This window comes from Pantherophis guttatus, chromosome 1 (genome assembly GCF_059756535.1).
Source record: "Pantherophis guttatus breed Tessera chromosome 1, ASM5975653v1, whole genome shotgun sequence".
Lineage (NCBI taxonomy): Eukaryota > Metazoa > Chordata > Lepidosauria > Squamata > Colubridae > Pantherophis > Pantherophis guttatus.
In genome coordinates this window covers 25,950,765-25,970,665 of record NC_142063.1, presented here as the reverse complement: position 1 = coordinate 25,970,665, position 19,901 = coordinate 25,950,765, and the positions used below count along the sequence as shown (strand labels likewise).

At 41.9% G+C, this 19,901-nt stretch overlaps 1 long non-coding RNA gene across 1 annotated transcript; it reads right to left on the bottom strand.

Annotated features, from left to right (window-relative positions):
• Nucleotides 1–3,127: 3,127 nt before the first annotated feature.
• LOC117675009 (uncharacterized) lies at nt 3,128–9,733 on the bottom strand. The gene is made up of 2 exons (XR_004594088.3): nt 9,677–9,733; nt 3,128–3,803 (listed from the first exon to the last, which is right to left on the bottom strand). It is a non-coding gene; the product is annotated as an uncharacterized LOC117675009 (long non-coding RNA).
• Nucleotides 9,734–19,901: the final 10,168 nt, after the last annotated feature.

Below are 19,901 nucleotides of genomic sequence, written 5' to 3'. Positions count from 1 at the left end.
ACAATAAGGAGTATGTCTGTGCATCCAGTTCTCATATTCTCATACATACATGTATGTTTAGATGTAGTTTAGTTTAATATGTTCAGTATGTATGTTTACACACATATTTTTTTATTATTATAAGCTACCTGCATCGTTTGAATAGTCTGTCTACTGAGATCCAGATGTTCTTCATATTTTAGCATTTAGGAAGGTGATGAAGACTGTGGTTTTCCACTAAATGTTTGAAGCTGAAAATTTTAGACATGTGAGACTAGGTCTAGGTCACCATATCTAAAGGCAACACAGGCATATAAGAAGGGTGGACAAAGCCAGGAAGGAAACAAGTCACTAAGGGAACAAAAGGATTAAAAAAGTTGGGACCAAGTACAGGGAAAGACTCCTCCCCGAACCCCACAAACTATGCAAGGACTTTGGGAGATAAAAGGGGCCCTGAAGCCACCTACACCTTGGGTCGTTTCTGGATCCAGACTTGGTGGCTTCCATCCCTCAGGCTAGTGCCTGGCAGCCTAACTGATAAGTGTGGATGAGACATAAGTGTGTATGTGACAGAGGAAATAGATATTTATTTATTTTATTTATTTATTTGGTCAAATTTATATGCCGCCCTTCTCCCGAAGGACTCGGGCGGCTCACAAAGGATTAAAACCATAGAACAGTAAAAATAAATTAATTTAGATAAATTAAAAATACAAAAATTAAAACCCATATTAAAACCAAACTAAAAACACCCCGCAGGTCAGGCGATTTGTTTAAAAAGCCACATCTTTAGGTCCTTGTGGAAGGAGCGGAGGTCGGGAGCCGTGCAGAGCCCGGTGGGTAAACCATTCCAGAGGGTCGGCGCGCTCACAGAGAACGCCCTCATCCTGGGTGCCATCAGCCAACATTGCCTGGCCATCAGCACCCAGAGGAGGGCTGCCCTATGCGAGCGCGCTGGTCGGTGAGAGGCTGGCAGTAGGTGCTCTGCAAGTACCCCGGGCCCATGCCATGAAGGGCTTTATAGGTAAGCACCAGCACTTTGAAGATATGCTTTATAATCTGTAAAGTTTGTTGTTATTTTATTGTTATTCACCAGATCTCTGTGTATTCTAAAGAACCGTTTATGCCTCAGTGTTCGGTTGAAAGTAATTTGAGTGTGGCAATTTTCAAGGGCTGTGAGCGTGTGAGTGAGCGATCATAAGCTGAACCTGAGAGCACATGTTTGTGACAGTGCTGGACTGTTTATAATTTTATATTGTTATAGCAATAGCACTTAGATTTATATATTGCTTTACAGTGCTTTACAGCCCTCTCTAAGCAGTTTACAGAGTCAACATATTGCGCCCAACAATTTGGGTCTTCATTTTATCTACCTCAGAAGGATGGAAGTCTGAGTCAAACTTGAGTCTGGTGAGATTTGAACTGCCAAATTGCAGGCAGCCGACAGTCAGCAGAAGTAGCCTGCAGTACTGCACTCTAACCACTGCGCCACCATGACTCATATAAATGGTGGTGCAGTGGTTAGAATGCAGTAATGCAGGCTAATTCTGCTGACTGCCAATTACCAGCAGTTTGACAGTTCAGTTCTCACCAACTCAAGGTTGACTCAGCCTTCCATCCTTTTGAGGTTGAGAAAATGAGGACCCAGATTGTTGAGGACAATATGCTGACTCTGTAAACCACTTGGAGAGACTATAAAACACTGTGAAGCAGTATATAAGTCTAAGTGCTATTTGCTATTATTCAAATTAACTTTTTTTTTTTTTACTCCTTCCTATTTCAGTTACAATTTTAGTTTTGACTTCGGTTATACAGGCACTTGAATTTGTTGCTTTGGGAAGTATGATTTTATGTGAACCGCCCAGAGTTCAACAGATGGAAATGGGACATAAATTATACGTAGATAGCTGGATGATAAAGTTATAACTCTGTATACATGCATTAGAGAAAGACAGAGAGAAGAAGAAAGATTCCTGTCTTAGCTTCTAATTTTGGCAGACTGTCCCCTTGGCAGAATTATTTTTCTGGACAAATGGAAGAGTTTACAAATACAGGTTGTCCTCAACTTAAGACAATTAAGGCCAAAATTTATGTTGTTAAGTAAGAAATATGTTAACTGAGTTTTGCCCCATTTTACGAATTTTCTTGTGTTGTTTGTTAAGTGAATCACTGCAGTTGTTAAATTAGTTACACAGTTGTTAAGTCAATCTAGTTTCCCCATTGACTTTGCTTGTCAGAAGTTTGCAAAAGGGGATCACATGACACTGCAACAATCATAAATATGAGTCAGTAATGTAAATCACAGTGACGCGGTGACTCAGTGGCTAAAATGCTGAGCTTATCGATTGAAAGGTCGGCAGTTCAGCGGTTCGAATCCCTAGTGTTGCGTAATGGGGTGAGCTCCTGTTACTTGTCCCAGCTTCTGCCAACCTAGCAGTTCAAAAGCACATAAAAATGCAAGTAGAAAAATCACATGACCATGGGGATGCTACAACGATCATAAGTGTGAAAAATGGTCGTAAGTCACTTTTTTCAGTGCTGTTGTAAATTTGAATGGTCACTAAATGACTTGTCCTAAATTAAGGACTATCTATATCGACGACCATCTATGGTATGACTAATCCATAGCTTTGAGAATGTCATCTAATTTGGCTTCTTTAAAAACATATTTCCCATAAGTGATCATAGTCCAGTTTTTTTCTATGTATAAACATATGATTTACAAAGAAAAAAAATTGAAGAAAGGACTGCAGAGGTGCGATAAAAAAAATTGTTGGGAGGTAAACTTCAATGTTTCTGCTGCTGAGCATACTTTTTATGGTGCATAGACAAGTTGCAGGAGGTGAAAATCAGATAGCAGTTAAAGAAGTCCCAGGAATGTGTTCCTCAATTCAAATCCTAGATCTCAAATTAAAGCAAAGCTTCTTGCAAAGCTTTCCAAATTATAGGAACAGTAACTTAGAGCTGTCATTTAATTAAATCCTGTCTCCCGTGGCCATGATGATTTATAGCGCTTGCTCTGACACCCAAATTAAGAAAGACAAATCATCCACCATCTCCTTCTTGAGCTGATAAGTGGTGCAGATTCTCTTCATTTCCCACCAGTGCACCCTCCCATCCTCAACTTTCTCCACAAAATGAAGAGCCATTTTACACATTCGGTGTTATATTTTAACATCAGAGAAATTGAGAATGTATCACTTAAGACATTCAGGGTTAAATTACAAACAAGGAAAGAATAGCAACAGTTGTCTTGTTTTGTTTAAAAGCTGAAACTGAGAAGATATAGCTGGCCGAGAAGATACAGCTATAATGTCTTTAAAACATCAGAAATCAGAAAATACCAGCTTTCTTGTATAGTTATGGGTTCCTGTGCAAATATCAAACAGATAATTGTTCCTCCTGTTATGTTTTGAGCCAGGGGTAGAACACTATGATTTTCAGACATGTAAGTTTATATTACATTTTTAAAAAGGAGTGTGGTAGCCTTGAAGTTAAGATGCCGGGTTTGTTGACCAGAAGGTTGGCAGTTCGAGATCCAAGCACTGTGTGATGGGGTTGGCTCCCATTCTTGCCCCAGCTCCTGCCAACCTAGCAATTTGAAAGTATGCTCACCTCATATTATGACCCAGGTGGTCACGGTTCGGCAGGTTTCCAGAGAGTTCTCTATTTCTCTTGGGAATGGTTAAACAAATGGCCCTCCACCGACCAGTAAGACTCCACCCTCAGTCCTCCAAACAACAGCCCATAGATTACCCGGCAAGTCCACAAGGCAAAAGTCCAGGCATAAGACGAAGGCAGTTTCGAAGGCAAAGTCTTCAGGGCTAGGGCAAGACAAACAACAGGCCATAAAACAAAGGGGTGTCCAATGCAAAAGCAGTTCCAAGGGCAAAGTCTTCAAGGCTAGGGTAAGACAAGAACAGTCCTCAAAGCAAGGTAAAGCAGTCTTCAAAGCAAGGCAAACGACATCATCGAAGCAAGGCAAAAGGTCTGAGTCAAAGCCAGGAAAGTGTAATCCGAAAACAAACACTTGTTCCTGGCAAAAGCCCCCTCCTCACGGCCTCTCCTTAAATTCTACTCTCCATGTGAACCTCGTGAGGAGGGGCAGGGTGTCCTCCTCCCAAATAATCGGTTCACCCTGTGCTGACTTGCCTCCTCTCCATTTTCCGCGTTCACGGATAAAGCAGGGGGGGAGGCATTTGTTCACCTCTGGAGCTCTGCAACTCTGCCGCTCCACGCTGCCTGCACCATCTCTTCTTCCCTACCTAGTCTTCCAAGGCCAGAGGGATCCGGGACTGTCTTGTCCTTGTCCCCAGGTGGTTCCTCATGGGCCATAGGGACTATGCCATCCCTCTCCATCAGCTCAGGCTCCCACTCCTCCTCTGCCTTGGACCCTGGCTCTGACAGGGCCATGACACCCCAGTGTATAGTCATGCCAGCCACATGATCATGGAAGCATCTTTCTAGTTCTCTTGACTAGGAAACAGTGATGAGCACTGTCCCCTAGGGTCAGACACAACTGCACAGGAGAAACTTTTACCTTTTTATTACATTTTTAGTACAAGAAGGCACATGGTGCTTTCTTGTATATATATATATTTTACCACAAATTTCTTATGAGCTAGGTTGATCTGAGAGCGACTGGCCCAAGGTCACTCACTGAATTTTCATGGTTAAGGTTGATCACAACCTCTGTTTCCCTAGTACCCATCAAACACTTTAACCATTACGCTATATTGGTTCTCTAGAATTCTCCAGTCCCGTATAACCTGAAGCATAGAGAGCTGTGGTTCAGCTGTTTAATCATCTACATGAATGATAACTAGCAGGGTGGCTCAGCAGACTGATAGCATTGTGATTAACACCAGCTGTCTGCAATTACTGTAAGTTCGAATCTCACCAGGCTCAAGGTTGACTCAGCCTTCCATCTTTTCTAAGTGTTCTGTCCCCAACCCAACGCACACACACCAACAGACGTTCAAGAGTGAAAGACCAAACCAGCCGGCAAAATCCTTTTCCTTATGATAACGGAACTTGGCAACAACCTAGTGGCTGCCTGCCAAGAGTTTATTATTTACAAAGAGGAGAGATAACTTCTCCCCACTTCTGATACATCAAAAGAAACAGCTCAATAATTACAGAGTCAATCAAGTCCAGAGATAATCCAGCAAAGTCTATAGCCAAAAGTCCGGCAATGCAAAATGGCGTGGAAGCTTTCAGCTTTGTTCGTCACAAGGTTTGACTGGCCACCACGCTCCCTTTTATATCCTGTGGGGTGTGGTCCAGTGACTCAGCCTAATCTCGGGCACGCCTTTTCTTCTGTTGCGTGCGCTTATCTCTGCGACGCTGGCGTGGATCGAGCCAAGACTTATTACCCTCATCACTGTCCATCTGTGGCTGCATGGACGTGCTTGGCCCCGGCCCTATCTCTTGCCCTTTGGCGAACACCGAAGGCATTGCCAGAGAGGAGGGTCCTGGAGAGGGAGGCCTTGTCAACTCCTCTCCTTCACTCTCGGAGTCCTTTCCTGCCGATGACACAGGCTCAGATAACGGAGCCACAACACTAAGGTAGGTAAATTGAGGACCCAGTTTGTGGGGGCAATAAGCTGACTTTGTATAAATATACAAAAGTATGAAGGCTTGTAAACTGCCCTGAGTCCCCAGAGAAGGGCAGCATATAAATCATTTTTTTTAAAAAAAAAATTGTAGTTAAGTCATGGAAGAACAATTTGCAATCCTAACAAAGACGTATCATGCAAACCCTCCTTTGTGCCTCCCACCAAATCTACCATAATGTTGAGGGTGGAATCTGAACAATATTAATTATGGAATCCATTTAGAAACAGATGCCCAGTAACTATGAGAAAATATATTTGAGCAGCTGGCTGATTGGGCATCAAATGAGCTGGGGGTCATGAAGTTTGGCCTGAAATTGCTGGAAGCAGAAAGAGCTAACAAAAATCCATAGGAGCTTCAGGCCCTTTCTTCTGAGTGCATGTCACCGAGTTTAATCCCTGTTAAAATAATCTGAGGAAGAAGAAAAGGATAACATGAAATAGCTAGATAACTGAGCTCGGATTTATAATATTCAATTTAGCTAAAACATATAAAGAACGGTTGCTGGAACTGGGTAGGTATAGTTTAATGAAAAAAAGGACTAGGGGTGACATGATAGAAATGTTCCAATATCTAAGGGGCTGCCCAAAAAAAGAGGGAGTCAACCTATCCTCCAAAGCACCTGAAGGCAGAAGAAGCCTGCCTCTGTTATTCTGTTATTCTGTTAAGTATTGTCTGAGGAAGCTAATAGGGCATGAAAAACTGAAGGTGGCTTTCTTTGGACACTGTTGAAGGCAGGCTTAAATGAACTTCATGTTTTCCCAATGGGATGTCTATGGTGTGTACTGGGAATTTCTTTATATAACCATTCAGGAATTATACCATCAGACTGAGATGCAGTGAACAACCTATAGTTGAAGATGGTCTGAACATCTACACCTAATGGCACTACTGTGACTAGATCAATTCAAAAGGTACATATCTCTCTATATACTATAATGTCTCTCTCTCTCTCCCTCCCTCTCCCTCTCTCTCTCTGTCTGTCTCTCTCTCTGTGTGTGTGTGTGTGTGTGTGTGTGTGCGCGCGCGCGTGTGCGTGTATGGGTGTGTGTGAACCTTTGGTAGATGATATATCCAGTGGTGGGATTCAAATAATTTAACAACCGGTTCTCTGCCCTAATGACTGGCTGGGTGGGCGTGGCCATGGTGGGTGTGGCCAGGAGGTGTGACAGGCAGCATTCGGCCTCCTGTACTCCCCTGGGATTAAAAATGGGGTACGGGGGGGACGCATGCCCCCCACACCCCATTTTTGGCCTAGGAGGCCTCCCTGCACTTACCTGGGAGCCAAAATGGGGTGCGTGGGGACTCCTGGAAGGGGCGGGGCAGAAAGGGGCAGAGCCAGCCAGCAATTTAACTACCAGTTCACCTGAACCAGCCCGAACTGGCTGAATCCCACCACTGGATATATCCACAAAAAACAGAGAAGACAATTTCCCAGAATAGCTGGACTTCTTTGTGGCAGATACCCACCCATAAGATGCGATATGGCACTGGGGACCTCCCTAGATAGAATTTGTGTTTGCTGTGTTCAAGAGAAACATAACTCCTAAAGGAGCATTTTGGAGATTGAGCCAAAAGCCCCTACCCGAAATATAATCTCCCAGGGAAACTACACCATCAGATCAACCATCAGATACATAGGAGGCCAAGGAGCACTGGTAAACTGGGAAAAGATATGAAGATGTGAGCAGAGCTTTCAGAAAGATAAAGAAAGTAATTCCTCACTATATTCATGAAATATTGTCTCTTTGTTCTTTCAGAACCCCGGGCTTTTATCATCCTATATCCTAATGGCCTTGCTGATTTCAGTTTATGATGTGCTAAATCCAGTTAAATAGCAATTGCACTTAGACTTATATACCTCTTCACGGTGCTTTACAGCACTCTCTAAACAGTTTACAGAGTAAGCATATTGTGCCCACAATCTGGATCCTCATTTTATTGACCTCGGAAGGATGGAAGACTGAGTCAACCTTGAGCCAGTCAGGATCAACCTCCTGGCTGTGAGCAGAGTTAGCCTGCAATGCTCCATTCTAACCACTGTGCCACCATAGCTCCTAATACTTGACGTGGTCAACCAAATACTTTTCTGCTATCTTCAATGACATTATGCTCTAATTTGACAAATTTATAAAGAGATATAGTAACTCCTCCTCTCTTTAGGCCTGTATTTGCCTCCAGCACTATCGATAAACTAATTTGTGCTCCAGTGTAATTGTGTCCTGGTCTCCAGTTCAAACATCCCCAGAGAAAATTCTCTTATGTGTCAATACTTCCACCAGCTCTGTGTGCAAAGATAGGTATTGCAAGGGATGGAGTAAGAAATGCTATGCATTATCCCTCCCCGCCCCCCCCAGGCCCCCTTCCATGTTCATTTTCAATGATCCATCCTGCCTATGCTAGTAGAAGTTCTTTATCTTTAGAAAGATAAAAGTCAGGAATTTACAGCCTAGAGAGGGTTGTTTTTTGTTTTTTTTTTGTTTTTTTGGTTCTTGAAGAATGGAGCTGGCTGGAGTGAAGAGATGCTGTGTGACATGTTGTTTCTTTGTGGAAGAAGCTGACAGTTTTTTTTCCTGTAAGGCAATGAGCTAAAACACAGAGAATCTAAAGGAAAAAAAAAAAGCAGCTGAGCTGAATGTGTCTGTAGCAACTGGAGATAAGATGCCATCATGATCAGGAGAAGATTTGGTGGCGGTCAAACAGTCAGGGCCTAACACAGCCCAATGGAAGCAGGCCTTTAGGCCAAGAATCTTCTAACAAAGTTGGCATGGGAGGTCATACGTATTTTCCAGTGGATAGGCCACTGAAAACACTTTGTGGCTATAAATAGTACAGTGACTGTAAAAGGTTCTTGAGCAGATGATTGTTGAGAAACATGTAACCAACCAAGAGGCGTTCGCAGAACAGATCCTGTAGAATTGGCTACAAGTGGCAATGACCCATCAAAGAAGTTCAGTAGCACAGAGTCACTGCCAGGAGCGTCACAGGCTAAGACTGGCTGGAGCTTCCTAGGAGTGTGCAGCGTAAAGTAAAAGGCAAAAGTAAGAGCAGAGAAGAGCTAATAATAGGCCCGTAGGTCAGTGGTAGGTTTCAAAATTTTTTACTACTGATTCTGTGGGTGTGGCTTGGAGGGCATGGCATGGCTTGGTGGGTGTGGAAGGGGAAGGATACTGTAAAATCTCCATTCCCTCCCCCATCCAGGGGAAGGTTACTGCAAAATCCCCATTTCCTCCCGATCAGCTGGGACTTGGGAGGCAGAGAATAGATGGGGATGGGGCCAGTCAGAATTTTTACTACCGGTTCTCTGAACTACTCAAAATTTCCACTACCGGTTCTCCAGAACTGGTCAGAACCTCCTGAAACCCACCTCTGCCGTAGGTGGAGTAAATCTCATCAAGCCTTTAGCTAGAGTCAATCCTAATGCTTCACAGAGGAAATTTGGAGAGAATATGATGAGGGAATTATGCTACCGTCCTGTAATTAAAGTGCCAAAAAGCTGTCCAATTCACGGGGCTTCTCCACTCGTCTGGTTCTGTGCGATACCATCCCCAGTTACTCTCCGTCATGTAAGATAAAGTCTAGGTAGAGATTACCAGCTGGAGGGAGGCAGCTTCCGCAGCTCATCCAGGAGGATCAGCTGATGATTCATCACTGGAACTAATGGCAGAAATGCTTCCCTAATAGCTGGAAATCATCTTGCATGAGAAATTAGATGCCCATAAAAGATTGGAGGAAATGACCTGTTAAACAGAAGAAAGAGGCAAAGAAACAACAGAAGCAGATGGTAGCTTGAATCATGAATCTAAGAGGAAGCTGAGAAAAGATAAGGTGGAAGCTGGGATGCAACCTTAAAGGGTTGCAGTTGGTTGAGAAGTCCTGGGGTATTTGAAGAAGGCCAGGCGTTCCACCTTAGGAGAACATTTCACCATGAACAAAAGAGGATTTTTTTAAAAAAAAAATTAACAATAGGCAAAGAACTAATTCAAATTCTGCTATGTTCCTCCCTTCACCACCATCCCAAAGCACAAATTAAAAATATGCCAGACTGATACCATAAGTAGGAAATGACAAGAGCACATACCTCTCAGTGCTAATGGGGAGTTTTCTCACTCTCTCACTTGTTCTGCTGCTTCCATCTGCAGGAAAAGGGGGGGGAATCTAGAGCATAAAGGGAAGGAAAATGCCCATTGGTAGTTTCCTTGGAGACAAAAGAATGCAAACCTGGTTATCAGTAGTCCTTGGAGCACCATTGGAAGAGATGGACCACACATATTAACAGTTCTCTCTCAGAGTGTATGGGGAGGGAGCAGATAGAGAACATGTGGACAAGGAGAGTGTGCTTGAACTGTAAAGGGACAGAACAAGAAATGTTATTAACCATGTCTGGAACAGCTTCCATGTTGAAGTTATAACAAGGAGATTGAATGAGGAAGCTAATTTACTCTGCAAAGACCAAAAATGTCAGCAGCTAGTTGAGAGAAGGAGATATACCGTAATAGGGGGAAAAAATATGTAGTTTAGAGTCGCTGCTCTCTGAGCTTGACTGTTTGCTTGAAAACGTTTAATTACCCCACAAGGTAACATCATCAGTCCACAGGGATTTCTCCTGGGCAATTTCCCAGGTGGGGAAATTTCCTCAGCCTGTAAATGAAAGATTGCAAAACTGTCACATGTCTGGAAAAAGCTGGGAAATATACCCCGAGCCGCCTTAGCCAGTTCATTTTCCCAAGAGCAAAAGGCTGTATAACATTTTCCTTTGACTGTATGGTCTTTCAGTGAAATTATAAACTGTTTGCTTGAAAGTACTGTTAATACTGAGACCCTTATTTTAGAATTTTGTGTTGAACCTTGAGGAGAGGCACTCCGTAGAGACCTCCATAGTTTCAAAGAATTGAGAGCAGGCCTGCTGGCTACAGGCAATCCTCGACTTACAACCATTCATTTAGTGACTGACGTTACAACAGCACTGGAGAAAAAGTGACATAACCACTTTTCACATGACTGTTGCAGCATCCCCAGGGTAATATGATTAAAATTGGCAACTGAAATGCATTTATGATGGTTGCATTGTCCTGTGGACATATGGTTACCATTTGTAATCTTCCAAGACAGCTTCCGAAAAGCAAAGTGGGAAAGCGAGAATCGCTTAAAACCCACATGATTCATTTAACAACTGCAGTGGTTCGCAACAACTGTGACAAAAAAAAAAAAAGGTTGTAAAATGGGCCAAAAGTCACTTAATAACTGCCTTGCTTAGCAACTGAAATTTTGGGCTCAATTGTCCTGAGTGGAAGACTACCTGTATTAGAGACAACGTCTTCCTTTGAGATTCAACTGAAGTGGCTGTAGGCGACTGGAAAAATATTTGTACAATGAAGGACAGGACACACACAACAGTGGCTAATTTAAAGGCTAATCAAAGTGAACAAAGGGGAGAGTAACATAGGATGGCAACTGCTAACCAGGTTTAGAAAAAGGGTATTAAAAGAGAATTATAGAAATCTCCAAGGTTAATTCTCAAGTTTTATTGCTAGATTTACTATAGTTTATGGCTATTCCTGATTTAATGACAACAAAATGAAGGTATTCCTTCTTCCTGACCATGTAACATTATGTGATCATATGAGTCTCCATAGCACGAGTGTCAAACTCAAGGCCCACAGGCCGGATTTGGACCGTGGGTGTTTACATCTAGCCTGTGGGGCTGCCCTGGAAACAGTAAAGGACTGGCCTGCAGTTTGTCTGTCAGTGAAAATGGACCTCGGGAGGGCTGCATGCGGCCCTCTTGGGCTCCATTTTTGGCCGCAACAGCCTCCTGCTGCCCTCTGCCAGCGAAAATGGACCTGGGGAGTGTTTTTGGCCCCCTGGGCTCCTTTTTGCTAGTTTGTTTTAGGGCTAGCAAAACAACTGAAAACAAAGCAAAATGAGATTTTTTTCCCCTTTTGCATTTTATGAGAATGCAAGAAAGAAAGGAAAAGGAAAGAGGAAATACAAAGAAAAAGAACGGAAGATGGGAAGAGAGCAAGGAAGGAAAAATAAGGAAAGAGGGGAACAAAGAAGAAAGGAGAATTAAGAGGGAAGGAAAAAGAAGAAAAGAGGGAGGGAGGGAGGAGGTGGAGGAAGGAAGGAAGGAAGGAAGGAAGGAAGGAAGGAAGGAAGGAAGGAAGGAAGGAAGGAAGGAAGGAAGGAAGGAGATTATAATGAGAGTCAGGGAGGGTCTGAGGGAAGTCCTGCCTTAACACTTGGCCACCACAGGTGCCCCCAACACAAGTGATGTCGAGCTGGCCATGCCCACCTGGCCATGCCCATCCTGGCCACGCCTACTCCAGCCACACACACACACACTGAGGTCAAACACAACCCTGATCCGGTCCTCAATGAAATCGAGTTTGACACCCCTGCTCCACAGTAACAAAATATTTTTGCAAGATAATATAATAGGGTTACAACCCCAGTTCTGCTATGAGCCTCTTGGAAAGTTTTCAAAAGTAGCAATAGCACTTAGACTTATATACTGGTTCACAGTGCTTTTACAGCCCTCTCTAAGTTGTTTGCAGAGTCAGCATATTACCCCCAATAATATGGGTCCTCATTTTACTGACCTCAGAAAGTTAGAAGAGTGAATCAACCTTGAGTCAATGAGAGTCAAACATCTGGCAGCCGGCAGAATTATCCTGCAATACCGCATTCTAACCACTGCACCACTCCGGCTCATTAAAAAGGGGGAAAGGAGTTATTGTATCAAAAAGTAACCCATCAAGGATTGTAAGTTTCTCCTTCCCAGTATTTTCTGCTGAAGAAGCTGTACAATTGTGACCTTGTGTGGTCAAATAGTCATACTAAGAAAGAGAGAAGAAGGAAAAGAATTCTAACTCAAGGCAACAGTACATGAAGGCTTTTTAAAAACTAAAAATAGAAAGCCAAGACAAAGCGATCGCTCTTTGCCACCCCATGACTTTTGTAAGAAATTTTCAAACCCTGCCTCCTTTCTCTTCTCCCTCTAATTTAAATCCAGCTTTCAGCTTCTGAAATAGGGTGACTTTAAAGCAGAGCACAGGGGTTGAGACGGCATTAGCATGTTTAACTTGGAGAAGACTATTCTGACAGGATAGAGTCGTGATTATGCTCTTAATACGGCTATCGTGTTGGAGAGGGCAAAATGCTCTCTTACTTGGGAGAAGGTGATGGTGGAGCACAGATTAAGCATAATCATGCAATGTGCTGCAGCTGCCCAAAAGCGTCAGTGCAATATTTGGCTGCGTCAACAGAGAGATTGATTGAGATGGTGAGAAAATTATACAGGGGTTCCATTGTGTGCTGCACTGTTCCCACTGCACCTGAATATTGAGTCCAATTCTATTCTATTCTAGTTGCTACACTACAAGAAGGATGCTGAGCTATTGAAAAGTGTGCAGAGAAGAGCAACCAAGAGAGTGAGGGGCTCAGGGGCTAAATCGCATGAAGAACAGTTAAAAAAACTGGGTATGCTTAACCTACAAAAGAGACGGCTAAGGGGAAACATAATAGCACACTTCTGATACTTGAAGAGTTATCATGAGTGTGGATTTATTCTCTATATAGCTACATAGAACTGGACCAGATCAGAAAATCAAATCCATAAAAAGATGAGATCTATCATAACAGAATCTTGCAAGTCTGATTGTGCCTTTCCTTCCCTTTTTTTCTCATATTGTCTGTACTGTGGCTTCCTGACATACATACATACATACATACATACATACATACATTACACACACACACACACACACACACACACACACAATTTTTAAACAGATTTAACAAAGTTGGAAGGGACCTTGTAGGTCATCTAGTCCAACCCCATCCCCCTGCCCAATCAGGAGACCTTACACCATTTCTGACAAATGGCAATCCAGTCTCTTCTTGAAAGCCTGCAGTGATGAAGCTCCCACAACTTCTGAAGGTAACTTCTGTTCCATTGGTTGATTGTTCTCACTGTCAGAAAGTTCCTCCTCATTTCCATGTTGAATGTCTCCTTGTTCAGTTTCCATCCATTATTTCTTGTCTGGTCTTTGGGTGCCTTGGAAAATAGCTAATATTTCTCATGAAGACACTGAGATGTTTTGGGAGGGTCTATGACAATCTGCCACAGCCAACTCGCCCTGACCAAATTGCCACAGCCAACTCACCATGGCTAACTTGCTTCAGGAAAAATTGCCACAGCCCTCTCACCACAGGATAACTTGCTGCAGGACACTAATATTACACTAATATTAAAGAAATGGTGGAATAGAATCATTAAAGATAGGATGCAAAGGAGTGACAGAATAAAATGTGAATGGCAAAAAATTAAAATATTTGTTTATTTATTTTAAATAATGAAATAGAATTATTACATTGTCCTGCAGGGAGTTCTCCCATGACGAGTTGGCCATGGCAAGTTGGCCATGTTGAATTAGCTGCAACAAGTTGGCTATGGTGACTTGGCTGCAGTGAGTTGACTGTGGTAAGTTATCCCATTCCCGTTTTGGGATACCTGTTTTTCTGAGCACTTTCCACGGTTTGACATGATCAACTCAATCAAAGCCATATATATATAGTCTGGGATGGCTCCACAGGTCCCAACCAAATCATATTCAAACCAGCCACAAAGATGAAGCCCTGCCACCTGGTGGAGAAAAACCGACCATACTCCCGAAGCCAAGCAATAAACACATACTGGAACTCCCAACCAATCAGAATGAAAAGGTGGAGCCATCCCAGACTACCAGCACCAGATTTGAAATAGTAACGGCAGTTACTGCAAAAGACTCCTCACATAAGCCTGATGATGGCAGATGAGATTCTGTCGAAACGTCGCTTCTACCCTTTTAGGGATATATCCACAATTACACGGGAAGAAACCCGAAATATTAACTACACACACACACACACACACACACACATATATATAAAATCAATGAAGCATATACTGATGTTTTTGTATTCTTTGATATTTTTTTCAATGATCCAGTATGCATCAGCAATAATGTCTCATGTTCCTTGGCTTTTTCTAAAGCCAGCTTTAACAACTGCATCTCTTGTTCCATGTAGGTCTCTAATCTGCATTGGATGATCCTAAGCATTATTTTGCTGGCATGAAAAATTAAGCTCGTTGTGCAAAAGATTGCACACTCTGTTAAGTCTCCTTTTGGGAGAAGGAGTATTTAAAAGTAGATTGACCTCTCTCCAGATTTACGGGCATAGCTTGGCTAGAACCTTGGCTGAGTCTTCTGTTGTTTTCTATATTTCAATAGGTATTCCATCAGTTCCTAAAGCATTCCAGCTTTTAGTACTAGAGAATCCTGTAAGTAAAGAATATCTTCTAAAATCTAGGATATTAACGTCTCTGCTCTAGAGCCCTTCAATAGACTCCTTTCATCTTCTTTTGATTTTCTTTGAAGCAGTTATTAGCTATCCATTGGCATCCTTTAGTATACCAATTTGAAGTTGAACTTCCTTCTAAGTTCAGAGAACTCTTGAAAGACCTTCCTTGTTTTTCCATGTCTGTTTCCATCTTCAGCGTCTTTAGAGATGTGGTAAAATTAAGATCTAAGGTAAAATTCCTTAGATCATCTAAGTGAGTTGGGGGCAATCAACTAGAAATTCATTCCATCAAGTAGCCAAACCCAAGTTGTACAGTTTTCAGTAATAATCAACATTTTGAATTTCACCCAAAATGGAGGCAAAGTAATACTTTTTAGTAAATATAAAGTTCTTTTTCAACTCTTCCATAAATAAATATGTCTACTGAATCTTTATCCTGGTCTCAATGATCTAAAGGACCTTAGTAAGGGTCAGGGGTGAAATGCTCCCGGTTCAGACCAGATCGCCCGATCCGGTAGTGATGGTGACGGGTGGTTCGGAGAACCGGTAGCAAAAATCCCTGTCCCCACCCCCACCATGCCCAGCTGAGCCACACGATCATCAGAGGCTTTTTTTTTTAACTTTTAAAAGCACTTTTTCTACAACTTCTCCCAACAAAAAAATCCTTTTAAAAGTAAAAAAAAAAAGCCTCTGATGATCGCGCGGCTCAGCTGGTAACGTCAGAGACTTCTCAAAGCATCCACCTCTTCGGCCAAGAGGTTGCAGAAAAAAATGCTTTGAAAAGCCTCTGACGATCCCAGCTGAGCCGCGCGATCATCAGAGGCTTTTTTTTTTTTACTTTTAAAAGGATTTTTTCGTTGCCTGATCGGCAGAGAGGTATTTTTAAAAGGATTTTTTCGTTGCCTGATCGGCAGAGAGGTATTTTTTAAAAAGCCTCTCTGACGATCCCAGCTGAATTGCCTGATCATCAGAGGCTTTTCAAAGCATTAGAAAAAATGCTTTGAAAAGTTAAAAAAAAAAGTTGGCCACGTCCACCCAGTCACATTACCCCCACCACCACCAAGCCACGCCCATAGAACCGGTAGTAACAAATTTTATATTTCACTCCGGTAAGGGTATTCACAGAGGGAAATACTATAATCAAAAAATTAAATGGCAGCCACAGACATGCAATCAAAGCCTCCATCTTGAATTTTTTACTCACCTCATGACCTTGAGCCTTCAAAAAGTTATGCTTTCAGTGGGTGACAATAATTTTTGTAAAAGTAGTTCTTCTTTACTGTCTGCCTCATTTAGCGACCATTCACATTTTATGACAGCGATAAAATTTTTTTTACAATCAGTCCTTGCATTTATGACTTTTGCAAATCTATAAAGCAAAGGAAAACTGAAGTAAGTTGATGAGCATAGTCGTGGTTTCACTTAGCAACTGCTTGCCATACGAGCTGAGTTACCTATCCCAACTGTGGTTGCCAAACAAGGACTATTCTCCGTGAAATAGATCAGGGGTGTCAAATTCAAACCCGTTTTTGGCTGGCAGAGTGCTTCTGGAGGCCGGGGAGGCCAAAAATGGGCCATGCGGAGGCCCTGTGAGGTTTCTGCATGCCCTGATTTTGGCTTCAGCCTGTGTCAAACACCCACCATGACTACGCCCACCTCCAGCCATACCCACCATGACCATGCCCACCCATCCCCGGCCATGCCCACCATGACCACCCCCAGCCCTCCGAGGTTAAAAACAACCCTAATGCAGCCCTCAATGAAATTGAGTTTGACACCCCTGAAATAGATTGTATAATGTATAATGTAAACCCAACCCTCCCTGAACCAAACCTAGAATCTTCAAGGTTTGCCTCAGAGGTGGGTTTCAGTAGGTTCTGACCAGTTATGGAGAACCGGTAGTGGAAATTTTGAGTAGTTCGGAGAACCGGTAGTAAAAATTCTGATTGCCCTGCCCCCATCTATTCTCTGCCTCCCAAGTCCCAGATGATCGGGAGGAAATGGGGTTTTGCCAATAACCTTTCCCTGGATTGGGGAGGGAATGGAGATTTTACAGCATCCTTCCTCTGCCACGTCCACCAAGCCACACCCACCAAGCCACACCCACAGAACCGGTAGTAAAAAAATTTGAAACCCACCACTGGTTTGCCTCCACCAAGATTTGTTGGGGGAAATAAAGGAAGGAGAGAAAGGTTGGCACGATCCTCGATGTCAGATGTCTAACATCCCATTTTATTGTAGCATTTATGTATAGCAGGGGAAATGAGTGAAACAACAAAAAAGTCATCTCCAAATCAAGATTCATTTCTTGTAAAGTATTCTTTTCCTGTTATTAATTATGATCCAATTGAAATCCCTAATATTAATTATTGTTAACATTAAGAAAAATGTCTAATTTCTGTCAGGTCTGTCCTGTCATCCTTGAATGTAATTATCCCTTATCTTTCAACACAGCCAGGCCTGGCTATATAATTATAGAAATGCATGTTTACTGGAGGGTGCATAGTAAATTCATAAAAATTAATATTGTATTTATCCTTCTACATTTAATAGTTACAAAATGAGCCATGGATTTTCTGGTTGCTGTTCTGGTCTTTTATTTTATTATTTTATTTTATGTACTTTATTATTATTTTTTGCCTGTGATTTCTCTCAGGACAAAGGGATATGCATTAGGAAGAAATTGAATAGATTATATAGTTTTGATATGCGTGGGTTTTGCTTTTTTTTTTTTTTTACTTTATGATCTAGAGCAATAGGCATGCAGAGATGCAGATTAAGAAAAGAAATGCCAACAGTCCATTTAGTTGGGATATTTGCTGCTGATAACATTCTCATTTTAGATATCCTGAAAACATTGATGGTATTCTTATCCAGATTGTATCATATGGGGATTGGCAGTCATTGTAGATAAGAGTCATATTCCCAAGTGTTCAAAAATCTTTTGCAGTGGGATGATAATGAAGAATGAGCATTTTATGAGCGCTGGTGGCACAGTGGTTAAAGTGAAGTACTGCAGGCTACTTCTGCTGACTGCTGATTGCCAGCAGTTTGGCAGTTCAAATCCCACCAGCTCAAGGTTGACTCAGCCTTCCATCCTTCTGAGGTTGGTAAAACAAAGACCCAGATTGTTGGGGGCAATAATGCTGACTCTGTAAACCACTTGAAGAGTGCTGTAAAAGCACAGTGAAGTGGTATATAAGTCTAAGTGCTATTGCTATTGCTATTTTATATTTATATTTTTTTCTGTTGAAAAAGTCCAATCAGGCAAAAACTGCTCCAATGCTTTAGACTCCTTCAGAACCAACTCAAGCTACATCTAAGCAGGTCTGATGTTTCGTAATCCACAGGGTTTTTATTTCTAGCTTTAATCCTTTTAATTCTGGGACTTTCAGAACCAGATTTATGATCATGTACCAGTGTTTGTCAGACATTCATTTAAAAAGTGCAAAGTCTGTGCCAAAACGATACATTTTCTAAGGAGCAATAAATAATTGCATTTTGGAACAGATTGTATGTATGGAAACTGTGAGTTAGATTGAAGGGAGGGGTCAAGTAAGAACCTAGCTTGGAGTCATTGCACAGTTACAAACAGCAGAAGCTTGATTGCCCCTAAGATCCATCAAGCCTTATCTGGTTGTTCCCAGGGAAAGGTGAGCAGTCTGATGGGATTCTTATAACATAGGTGGCAAATAATAAGATTATTGATGTAGGTTATTCACAATTGACTCAGGTTGCTTGCACCTGGGCCTTATCACCACCTTCATCTCTCATACTCCAAGAGAAGAGAGAAAATTGCCAGGATTGAACCACAGGCAATGACTATGAGGTAGTGGAAGCATTGCTATGATGTCAACAGGGGATGGACAGAGAAGAAATTTGGAATTTGGGGACCACGGTGCTTCATTTGGTTCAACAGCAGACTCAGAATGTCCAGCAGCCAGCAGCCTGGGAAGCTGCAGTACCTCCAGCACTTCCAATCATACAGAAGAGATTGGCCAGAGATGTTTGGGGGAGAAGTTGACAAGATAAAAACCTTTGTCATTCAATGTGAGTTGTTTATGGGAACCCAAGCTGTAGGATTCTCCACAGACTCTACAAGGGCGTCCTTTGCATAAACTTTGTTAAAGGAAGTTAGCAGGCAAGTAGGTGCTGCCAATTACAGCTGGCAATGATTTGGTCATGGACAATTACCAGAGAAGGTTTCATGGATCCTGGGGGAGGGCAAGCTTATGCCATTTGCAGCTGCATAATAACTCCAAGCTAGGTCCTTGCTTGACTTTTTCCCTCCAGCCTAGCTAACAGTTTCTCTACATTTCCAAAGATATGAAGATGCTTCATTGGTATCTGGATTAGTAAAACTGGATCTTGGTTAAAATAATATGTTTTTATTTTTAAAAAGAAAAGAAAGAGCAAGAGCAGGATTTAACTTGCACATCCTTTTTTAGTTTTGAAATTTGAAAACCATTCACAATTCTGAAATATATAACAATAATAACAAATAATCCCAGTCTTGAATCTATATGCTTTGTGATTTACACATAAATTAAACTGTTATAAATAAATTGTTTTTCCTTGTCTGCAAGCTACCTAGACATTTTCAACCACTGAGTTTCCCTTGTACAATAAAGTATAGCCTAAGTAGAATACAACACAATGGGGACATTCTCAGAAAAGGTATGGTGTGAACTAAGTCTACCTCCAAATCACTTATTTTGAAAAAAAAAAAAAGATATACTGCTTTCACAGAAATGTATGACACCTTTTCTCTGGCAAACACATATTCGCGGTGGGAAATGAAATAACCAAGTTCAGAAAAATGAATAAAAAACATGATATATACAAGGTGCTTTAAAAAAACATCAAATTTGATTACTCTGTAATACGCTGTACAATATTTCTTTATCCTAGGCATCGCTGAGCCTGTTCAAGCAGTAAATATATGCACTGGCTTTAAGAGT